Source organism: Orcinus orca, chromosome 2, assembly GCF_937001465.1.
Source record: "Orcinus orca chromosome 2, mOrcOrc1.1, whole genome shotgun sequence".
Classification (NCBI taxonomy): domain Eukaryota; kingdom Metazoa; phylum Chordata; class Mammalia; order Artiodactyla; family Delphinidae; genus Orcinus; species Orcinus orca.
The window spans coordinates 134,454,319-134,466,591 of record NC_064560.1 but is presented as its reverse complement, the minus strand read 5'-3'; the positions used below and the strand labels follow the sequence as shown (position 1 = coordinate 134,466,591).

General features: G+C 37.6%; 1 protein-coding gene across 17 annotated transcripts in view; it reads right to left on the bottom strand.

Moving 5' to 3' along the window:
• The window catches only part of AP4S1 (adaptor related protein complex 4 subunit sigma 1), an 82,993-nt gene that overhangs the window by 41,841 nt on the left and 28,879 nt on the right, over nt 1-12,273 (bottom strand). The gene's annotated exons all lie outside the window — the stretch shown is intronic.

Here is a 12,273-nt window from a genome sequence, read left to right as displayed (position 1 = left end):
TGATAACATTGGTCTTCACTCCTGTGAACTAAATGAGACTTTAATAAATAACTAAAGATAAATTTTTCTTAGTTATCCTCCAAAACATTTTTGAGTATCTACAGTAGTTCTACTCATATTCATTCGTTTCATCAATCTTGTTGGGCGCCAACTATGTGTCAAGCACCAGAAGGAGAATATGGATGAAGAAGTAATTATTTCTGATCTTCAGATCATGACACCTAGCAAAGGTACTGGATAGGTAAACAAATAACAGCAGTACAGGGTGATGAGTTATAACTGGGACAGGTATACTTCTGTGGTGCACAAAAGGGAGGGACAAGGAGCATCACAGGAAAGTTGGGAATGGCTTCCCAGACAAGGGGCATTTAAGCAAGATCTTGAAGAATGACCCAGAGGGAGAGACTCTGAGGCACAGAAAATAGGGGTATGAAAGCTCTGGGAAGTTCACTTTGGTTGCAGGTCAGGGGGCAAGAAGAATGGTCACAGGAAATTGAGCTGCTCGCATAAGATAAAATTGGCTTTAGAAGTTATGTTAAGGAATATGAAATTTATTCTATGGACAATGGAGACAGGATGTGTAGTGAAGCTCTTCTTTCCTTAGTGTTGAAAGCAGTAGTAACATCAACTATTTGTCGAAGTCCTCATACAAGGCCCCGTAACAAGTCCTATAAGGTTCTGTACTGAGCAATTTACATACATTATTTAGTTCTCACAATTTTCTGAGGCAGGGACTTCTGTTATCCCCATTTTAAGGACAAGAAAACTGAATTTTACGGATGTTAAGGCACCCAGCATACCTGGATTACTGTATGTCAGGGGTGAGATGCAGGTCAGAGGCCAAGCGCATACACAGATCCATGACACCCCTACTCCTCATTCATGCTTGTGGGTTTATTTCAAACTCAGCTGTATTGAATCCCATGTTTGTTATTCTTATACTTAATATAGTTTTTGAAATAATCAATGCAAAAGCACACAATATTGACCAATGGCCAATTCTTTCATCATGAGAATCAGAGCTGTCTCAGGCCAATCTTACAAAATCATATTCACATTTTGTAATATCTTTGAAAATCAGTGCAAAAGACCAAGGTTAACAATAGTTCTTAAGTGAAATTTTAAAACTTGGAATAATTTTACAGAATAGTTGCAACAGATGATGAGATAATATTTTTGTATTATTTTTTGCCTTCCTAGCTCATCTTTTATTTCCTAAACCCTATCAGACAGGTGGTTATCTCATAACAATTCCAAACACTAAGAGCTGGTTAGAGGCAGATCCAGTCTGGCAAAGCCTGGGGCTGCTGTGTTCATTCGGTGTGCAGAACAGGATGTCATCTAGACCAGCTCAGCCGGGGATTTGACAGCTGTGCCACAGGGGGAGGCCTGTGGTCATTCACTCCCTTTTCCAGGAAGATAAACTCACTACTGTAGGTGGCATTGCAACATACTCTGTGTTATTTAATCGTTTGGTGTTAAGTCCTGCTTTTATCCTCCTTATAAATTACTGCCAGTAAAAATTATGGCAGATGACTAATAAATTAAGATTACCATCCTTTCCTTTATTCCCTTTCAGCAAAGTTATTTTAAAACCATCTTTATGAAAGTTAGAAATGACAATCCTATACCCTGGACTCCAACTGCCAGGTAAAAGAAAATATTGTCTCAAAGGTACTCATGGCCAAACCATTGCCTTTAAATGCCCTGGTTGCATTAAGTGGTAAAATGAGATGTAAAATGATCCCACTGAGATGCTACACCAAGGGATCAAATTGGTTTCCACCTTACAAGCACAGCATTCCTTCCCACTGACTTCAAGAGCAAGGATGACAAACAAGGACGTGCTGAACTGATACTCATTAGGACACGAGTCTTGAAAATAGTAGCTGAAGGCATCTAAAGACTTGGATACAGTATTTTTTTTTTGCACGCTCATAAACAATTACACGATTTACAACTGTAGGATTACACAGTGGTAATAAAGCGGACAAGCAAAACTGTAAAGTATCTCTATTATAAAATATACAACACCAAAATATACAATGTGGAGACTCAGAGACAGGTTCATGTTTGAGAACTGAAGATGAATGACATAAGCACCTATCCTGGTTACTAATTACCAGGGGGGAGGGAGATCAAATAATTATGAAACTGAGGTAGGGCAATAAGAAGGAATATGCTTAGACAAGTGCTGGGAGTGGTCGGGGAGAAGATATGAACTTCCTCTGTTAATATACTCTTTGCATTCAACAACACACGGGCTGGGAAAGATGTCTTGATTGCCAAGAAGTTAGGAGATTCCACACCCAAGAACTTGTGTGAATGTGTGTGAAAAATCAAGGAAGAATAAAAAAGAAACTTTACTGGGGAAGACATTACATAAAGGGTGCTAGGATGCCTAAAGGCCAAGACTAGGGAGGTGGGTAGATTTACAGCAGAATATAAACAGATCAGCGTCCCAGTCCCCTACATGATGTAAACTTAATGCTTAGAGAAAAGACAGACTGGAAAGACTGAAGTAAGTATTGAATTGGGCACAGTTTTCATACTTCTGATGGTGTATTTCTGGGAGTTAGAACTGGAAGAATCTTTATAGGTTGTCATACCCAAAGATGACAAATAGATTTCAACTTGGGTGCCAACTTTGATTAACTGTACTAACTGCATTGAACACTGTGTTGGGAAGAATTCTGAAGCTGTTTTCAGGTTCAGAGCAAGACGATGTCATGAATAATTAGTAATGTCAGTTGTGGGTTAGGAAGCAGGGTGTGGCAACATATGCACCTTGTATCTGTAATCTCTGATGTGCACTCCATTTTGTAGACGGAAAAACTGGTAATCTGAGATGCAGAGTGAGGTCCTGAATTCTGGTCTCTTGACTCATAATGCTGTCTTTATCACATTGCCTCTGCCTCACTCAGTGTATTAGTGTCATTAATGTCCATTTAAGCTTAATAAGCATCAACTTCAGGTATCTTTGGGAATGATCAACTCAACATTATCTTTTCTAATGCTGCTGCACAATGAATGGAAAATACCAAACAATTCACTGCACGAAAACAGTAGAGTAGGAAGTTTCTGGAAATGAAAATGTTATTTGATGATGGCTAACATCCTTTCTAGCTCTAAATGCTTTCTATGTACCCCAGAACCATAATATTGTAAAACTCACACACACACACACATACACATACACACACACACACACACACAATCAGGGAATATCAGACAAAAACTTTGTTTTTGCCCCATGAAAATGACTGAAATAGGGCTTTCCTGGTGGCGCAGTGGTTGAGAGTCCACCTGCCGATGCAGGGGACACGGGTTCGTGCCCCGATCCCGGAAGATCCCACATGCCGCGGAGCGGCTGGGCCCGTGAGCCATGGCCGCTGAGCCTGCGCGTCCGGAGCCTGTGCTCCGCAACGGGAGAGGCCACAACAGTGAGAGGCCCGCGGAACGCAAAAAATTATTATTAAAATAATAATAAATAAAAAATAATAATAAAATTATTAAAAAAAAAAAAAAGAAAATGACTGAAATAAAATCCCCCAAGTTACAAAGCCAATTTCCACCAAAAACTGTATACTACTCGTAAGGTATAATAGTCAAAAGCATGAACTAGGTAAAGCTTGACTGTTTGGCTCTACTACTTATTAGCCTTGCGATCCTGGGAAAATTACTTAATCTTTCTGTACTCAGTCTGAGGTACAATGGGAATAATATTAGTACTGACCTTCTAGGTTGTGAGGAGTAGTTAGTATATGTAACATTCTTAAAACAGTGTTTGGCAGTTGGCATGAAGTGAGTGCTATGTAAGTGTTGGCCAATGTCATTACGATAGTATATCACCTCTTCCTCAGACAAGCCTTTCCTGCCTATCCCAATCCCTCTTTCTAACCACAGAAAGTTGGCTGTCTTTTCTTTGAACCCATCACTGTATCTTACAAAACCTGTCACCCTAAATAATCACTATTTGATTACATTCTGAGCTCCCCAACCAGACCAATGATTTTCACTGTTTTACTGTGATATATTTTACACTGTGATATATTTTACATTGTGACCCAGTATACAGGTACATACATATCTGAATGGAAGTTCATAAAACAATACTCGCCCATACTTTGTGTATTGTACTCCAGTATCTTCTATGACCTTTCATTTTATAAAAAATGCAGTTGTGAGGGGTATGGATTACACAGATGTATGGATTTTTCAAAACTTACCAAATGTAAATTTTATATAAAAAGAAACTAATACTCTGGTTAATGATATACATGCTGAAGTATTGGGGGGAAATGTACTGATGTCTACAATTTACTTTTTTTTTGGGGGGGGGGCGGGCTGTGCTGCCTGGCTTGCAGGATCTCAGTTCCCCAACCAGGGATCAAACCCGGGCCAAGGCAAAGAAAGCCCGGAATCCTAACCACTAGGCCACCAGGGAACTCCCTATAATTTACCTTGAAATGCACCAAAAAAATTAAGATAAATTAATGGATGGGTAGACAGATGGATAGATGGTTAGATATATGATAAAGTAAGTACAGTCAGCCCTCTAGATCTGTGGGTTCCATATCCACAGATTCAACCAACCATGGATTGAACATATTTGGGGAAAAAAAATTCCAATATGTTCCTAAAAGCAAAACTTGAATATGCCGTGCACTGGCGACTATTTACATAGCATTTACATTGTATTAGATATTATAAGTAATTTAGAGTTATTTCTAGATTAAGTTATTTTAAAGTATATGGAAGGATATGCGTAGGTTATATGCAAACACTAAGCCATTTTGCATAAGGAACTTGAACATGCACCGATTTGGGTATGTGTGGGAACTCTAGAACCAATCCCCCACGGATACTGAGGGACGGATGACTATATGGTAAAAGATTAATGGTAGAATTTAGGTGGTGAGTATATGGGAATTCACTGTGAAATTCTTTTCAACTTTGTAGTATATTTGAAAATCGTCACAACAAAATATTGAGGAAAAATGCTAGTTGTGGCCCACCGATATATTTTTTTTAATTCCATAGATTTTATTTTTTAGAATAGTTTTAGATTTACAGAAAAAATTGCAAGGACAGTATAGAGTGTTCTCATATACTCCACACCCAGTTTCCCCTATTATCAACATCTTAGTATGGTACATATGTTACAATTAATGAATTGATACATTATTATTACCTGAAGTCTATACTTTATTCAGATTTCCTTACATTTCACTGAATGTCCTTTTTCAGTTATAGGATCCCATATTATATTTAATCTTCACATCTCCTTGGAATGCACTTGGCTTTGACAGTTTCTTACACTTTCCTTGTTTTTGATGACCTTGACAGTTTTAAAGAACACTGATCAGGTATTTTATAAAATGTCCTTCTATTGAGATTTGTTTGATGTTTTTCTCATGATTAGACTGGGTATATGGGTTTTGGGGAGGAAAACAACAGAAGTCAAGTGCCATTTTCATCACATCCTATCAAGGGCACATACTACCAACATGACCTATCACTATTGATGTTACCTTGGTCACCTGGCTGAGGTAGTTTTTGTCAGGTTTCTTTACTGTAAAGTTATTCCCTAACCCCATCCCCTGCCCTTTCCATATTGCACTCGTTGGAAGGAATTTATTACGTGCAGCCCACGTTTAAGGGGTAGGGATTTTAGTTTGATCTCCTTGAGGTGGGAGTATCTACATAAAATTATTTGAAATTCTACTGCACAGGAGATCTATTCTACTTATTTATTTATTTATTCAACCATTTATTTACATCAGTACTGACCCATGGATATTTTATTTTATACTTTGAGTTATAATCCAATATGACCCAATGATTTTTAATTTCAGAATCTGCTAAAGGACTGTGACCCAAAATTTGAAAAAGACTATACCAGACAATGAACTTGTGGGTAGGGTCTATATCTTACTTCAGATATTTGCATTGTGGCTAGTATATAGTGAACATCCAATAAATGTTTGTTGAGGGACTTTGCTGATGGTCCAGTGGTTAAGACTCTGAACTTCCACTGCAGGGGGCACAGGTTTGATCCCTGGGCAGGGAATTAAGATCCTGTATGCCGTGCAGCACAGCCAAAATATATTAAAAAATAAATAAATAAATAAAATTATTGAATGAATGAAAGCTTTTTTTGTTTAGCAATAAATTTTCCTTAAATAAAAATAACAAAAGTATTCAAGCAAAGAAAACATATAAAATACCCTGGTATCCCAACTCCTGCTGCAAATCCTGTTCATCTTACCAAAGACTGAACCAATGTTTTTCAATATGTTTAGTGCATATCCTTCTAGACCTTTTCTATACATTTACATGTAAATATTCATGCATGTGTAGCAACTCTATTTTTTAAACATAAATGTGATCAATGAACTCCAAAATGTCAAGAGGCTAGTGTAGTGTCTATTCTCTTCCAGTACCATTAAATGAACCTGGTACACTCACAAGACCCCGGTTGGATTCTACAAAAGGACACTAAAGGGATGTATTTTTGAATTCATCAAAAGGACATCCTGCTGAAACAATCTAGCTCAGGCTTTCCTGGGTCTTTGTCCCATTGGTCCAGTACCTTGGCTCCCATTCCGGCTCGGGTCTTGGTGCTTAATGAAATGGTTTGGATTTCTACACTCTTGATCTTGATCTTCCACAACTTGATCTTTGGTATCTGCCCTTTGGCTATAACTCCAAGGGGCTTTGGCACCCAGCCCTTGCACTATATAATATTATATAATATCTAACTTACAAAGTGGTGGCAAAGATTAAATGAAGAAATAATACAGTTTTTGTAAAATGTTTAGCACACTGACTTCTTTCATTTCCTCCCTTTATGTGTATTAAATTAGTGGGACTTAACGTAGTGGCCCAATGGGTAAGAATCCGCCTGCCAATGCAGGGAACACAGGTTTGATCCCTGGTCCAGGAAATTCCCACATGCCACAGAGCAACTAAGACATGTGCCACAACTACTGAGCCTGCGTCCTAGAACCTGTGAGTCACAACTAGTGAGCCCGCGTCCAACAGCTAGTGAAGCCTGCGTGCATAGAGCCGGTGTTCCCCAAAGAGAGAAGCCACTGCAATGAGAAGCCTGTGCACTGAAATGAAGAGAAGCCCCCACTCGCCACAACTAGAGAAAGCCCATGCACAGCAACGAAGACACAATGCAGCCAAAAATAAATAAAATTTAAAAATTTATTTAAAAAATTACAGAGAAGAAGAAGAACTACAATCCTGCAGCCTGTGGAACAAAAACCACATTCACAGAAAGATACACAAGATGAAAAGGCAGAAGGCTATATACCAGATGAAGGAACAAGATAAAACCCCAGAAAAACAACTAAATGAAGTGCAGATAGGCAACCTTCCAGAAAAGGAATTCACAATAATGATAGTGAAGATGATCCAGGACCTCGGAAAATGAATGGAGGCAAAGATCAAGAAGGTGCAAGAAATGTTTAACAAAGACCTAAAAGACTTAAAGAACAAACAAACAGAGATGAACAATACAATAATTGAAATGAAAAATACACTAGAAGGAATCAATAGCAGAATAACCGAGGCAGAAGAACGGATAAGTGAACTGGAAGACAGAATGGTGGAATTCACTGCTGCAGAACAGAATAAAGAAAAAAGAATGAAAAGAAATAAAGACAGCCTAAGAGGCCTCTGGGACAATGTTAAACACAAAAACATTCGCATTTTAGGGGTCCCAGAAAGAGAAGAGAGAGAGAAAGGACCCGAGAAAATATTTGAAGAGATTATAATCGAAAACTTCCCTAACATGGGAAAGGAAATAGCCACCCAAGTCCAGCAAGCACAGAGAGTCCCATACAGGATAAACCCAAGAAGGAACACGCCGAGACCCACAGTAATCAAACTGGCAAAAATTAAAGACAAAGAAAAATTATTGAAAGCAACAAGGGAAAAATGACAAATAACATACAAGGGAACTCCGATAAGGTTAACAGCTGATTTCTCAGCAGAAACTCTACAAGCCAGAAGGGAGTGGCATGATATACTTAAAGTGATGAAAGGGAATAACCTACAACCAAGAGTACTCTACCTGGCAAGGATCTCATTCAGATTTGATGGAGAAATCAAAAGCTTTAGAGACAAACAAAAGCTAAGAGAATTCAGCACCACCAAACCACCTCTACAACAACTGCTAAAGGAACTTCTCTAAGTGGGAAACACAAGAGAAAAAAAGGACCTGCAAAAACAAACCCAAAACGATTAAGAAAATGGTAATAGGAACATACATCTCGATAATTACCTTAAACATGAATGGATTAAATGCTCCAACCAAAAGACGAAGGATTTCTGAATGGATACAAAAACAAGACCCATATATATGCTGTATACAAGAGACCCACTACAGACCTAGGGACACATACAGACTGAAAGTGAGGGGATGGATAAAGATGTTCCATGCAAATGGAAATCAAAACAACGTTGGAGTAGCAATACTCACATCAGATAAAATAGACTTTAAAATAAAGAATGTTACAAGAGACAAGGAAGGACACTACATAATGATCAAGGGATCAATCCAAGAAGAAGACATAACAATTATAAATATATATGCACCCAACATAGGAGCACCTCAATACATAAGGCAACTGCTAACAGCTATAAAGGAGGAAATCAACAGTGACACAATAATAGTGGGGGACTTTTAACACCTCACTTACACCAATGGACAGATCATCCGAACAGAAAATTAACAAGGAAACACAAGCTTTAAATGATATATTAGACCAGATAGATTTATTGATATTTATAAGACATTCCATCCAAAAACAGCAGATTACACTTTCTTCTCAAGTGCGCACGGAACATTCTCCAGGGTAGATCACATCTTCGGTCACAAATCAAGCCTCAGTAAATTTAAGAAAATTGAAATCATATCAAGCATCTTTCCTGACCACAACGCTATGAGATTAGAAATCAATTACAGGGGAAAAAATGTAAAAAACACAAACACATGGAGGCTAAACAATACGGTATTAAATAACCAAGAGATCACTGAAGAAATCAAAGAGGAAATCAGAAAATACCTACAGACAAATGACAATGAAAACATGACAATCCAAAACCTATGGGATGCAGCAAAAGCAGTTCTAAGAGGGAAGTTTATAGCTATACAAGCCTACCTCAAGAAACAAGAAAAATCTCAAATAAACAATCTAAACTTATACCTAAAGGAACTAGAGAAAGAAGAACAAACAAAACCCAAAGTTAGCAGAAGGAAAGAAATCATAAAGATCCGAGCAGAAATAAATGAAATAGAAACAAAGAAAACAATAGCAAAGATCAATAAAACTAAAAGCTGGTTCTCTGAGAAGATAAACAAAATTGATAAACCATTAGCCAGACCCATCAAGAAAAAGAGGGAAAGGACTCAAATCAATAAAATTAGAAACGAAAAAGGAGAAGTTACAACAGACACCGCAGAAATACAAAGCATCCTAAGAGACTACTACAAGCAACTCTATGCTATTAAAATGGACAACCTGGAAGAAATGGACAAATTCTTACAAAGGTGTAACGTCCCAAGACTGAACCAGAAATTAATAGAAAATATGAACAGACCAATCACAAGTAATGAAATGGAAACTGTGATTAAAAATCTTCCAACAAACAAAAGTCCAGGACCAGATGGCTTCACAGGTAAATTCTATCAAACATTTAGAGAAAAGCTAACACCCATCCTTCTCAATCTCTTCCAAAAACTTGCAGAGGAAGGAACACTCCCAAACTCATTCTACGCGGCCACCATCACCCTGATACCAAAAGCAGACAAAGATACTACTAAAAAAGAAAGTTACAGACCAATATCACTGATGAATATAGATGCAAAAATACTCAACAAAATACTAGCAAACAGAATCCAACAACACATTAAAAGGATCATACACCATGATCAAGTAGGATTTACCCCAGGGATGCAAGGATTCTTCAATATACGCAAATCAATCAATGTGATACACCATGTTAACAAATTGAAGAAAAAAACCATATGATCATCTCAATAGATGCAGAAAAAGCTTTTGACAAAATTCAACATTGATTTATGATAAACACTCTCCAGAAAGTGGGCATAAAGGGAACCTACCTCAACAAAATAAAGGCCATATACGACAAACCCACAGCCAACATTCTCAATGGTGAGAAACTGAAAGCATTTCCTCTAAGATCAGGAACAAGACAAGGATGTCTACTCTCACCACTATTATTCAACATAGTTTTGGAAGTCCTAGCCACGACAATCAGAGAAGAAAAAGAAATAAAAGGAATACAAATTGGAAAAGAAGTAGTAAAACTGTCACTGGTGCAGATGACATGATACTATACACAGAGAATCCTAAAGATGCCACCAGAAAACTACTAGAGCTAATCAATGAGTTTGGTAAAGTTTCAGGATACAAAATTAATGCACAGAAATCTCTTGCATTCCTATAAACTAAGCATGAAAAATCTGAAAGAGAAATTAAGGAAACACTCCCATTTCCCATTCCAACAAAAAGCATAAAATACCTAGGAATAAACCTATGTAGGTAGACAAAAGACCTGTATGCAGAAAACTATAAGACACTGATGAAAGAAATTAAAGATGATACCAACAGATGGAGAGATATACCATGTTCTCGGATTGAAAGAATCAATACTGTGAAAATGACTATACTACCCAAGGCAATCTACAGATTCAATGCAATCCCTATCCAATTACCAATGGCACTTTTTACGGAACTAGAACAAAAAATCTTAAAATTTGTATGGAGACACAAAAGACCCCGAATAGACAAAGCAGTCTTGAGGGAATAAAACGGAGCCGGAGGAATCAGCCTCACTGACTTCAGACTATACTACAAAGCTACAGTAATCAAGACAATATGGTAGTGACACAAAAACAGAAACACAGATCAGTGGAACAAGATAGAAAGCCCAGAGATAAACCCACACATCTATGGTCAACTAATCTATGACAAAGGAGGCAAGGATATACAATGGAAAAAAGACAGTCTCTTCAATAAGTGGTGCTGGGGAAACTGGACAGCTACATGTAAAAGAATGAAATTAGAACACTCCCTAACACCATACACAAAAATAAACTCAAAACGATTAGAGACCTAAATGTAAGACTGGACACTATAAAACTCTTAGAGGAAAGCATAGGAAGAACACTCTTTGACATAAATCACAGCAAGATCTTTTTTGATCCACCTCCTAGAGTAATGGAAATAAAAACAAAACTAAACAAATGGGACCTAATGAAACTTAAAAGCTTTTGCACAGCAAAGGAAACCATAAACAAGATGAAAAGACAACCCTCAAAATGGGAAAAAATATTTGCAAACGAATCAAGAGACAAAGGATTAATCTCCAAAATATATAAACATCTCATGCAGCTCAATATTAAAGAACAAACCCAATCTAAAAATGGGTAGAAGACCTAAGTAGGCATTTCTCCAAAGAAGACATACAGATGGCCAAGAAGCACAGGAAAAGCTGCTCAACGTCACTAATTATTAGAGAAATGCAAATCAAAACCACAATGAGATATCACCTCACACCAGTTAGAATGGGCATCATCAGAAAATCTACAAGCAACAAGTGCTGGAGAGGATGTGGAGAAAAGGGAACCCTCTTGTGCTGTTGGTGGGAATGTAAATTGATACAGCCACTATGGAGAACAATATGGAGGTTCCTTAAAAAACTAAAAATAGAATTACCATACGACCCAGCAATCCCACTACTGGGTATATACCCAGAGAAAACCATAATTCAAAAAGACACATGCACCCCAATGTACATTGCAGCACTATTTACAATAGCCAGGTCATGGAAGCAACCTAAATGCCCATCGACAGATGAATGGATAAAGAAGATGTGGTACATATATACAATGGAATATTACTCAGCCATAAAAAGTAACGAAATTGGGTCATTTGTAGAGACGTGGATGGATCTAGAGATTGTCATACAGAGTGAAGTCAGTCAGAAAGAGAAAAACAAATATCGTATATTAACGCATATATGTGGAACCCAGAAAAATGGTACAGATGAACTCGTTTGCAGGACAGAAATTGAGACACAGATGTAGAGAACAAACATATGGACACCAAGGGGGGAAAGTGGTGGTAAGTGGGGTGGTGTGATGAATTGGGAGATTGGGATTGACGTGTATACACTGATGTGTATAAAATTGATGACTAATAAGAACCTGCTGTATAAAAAAATAAAATTCAA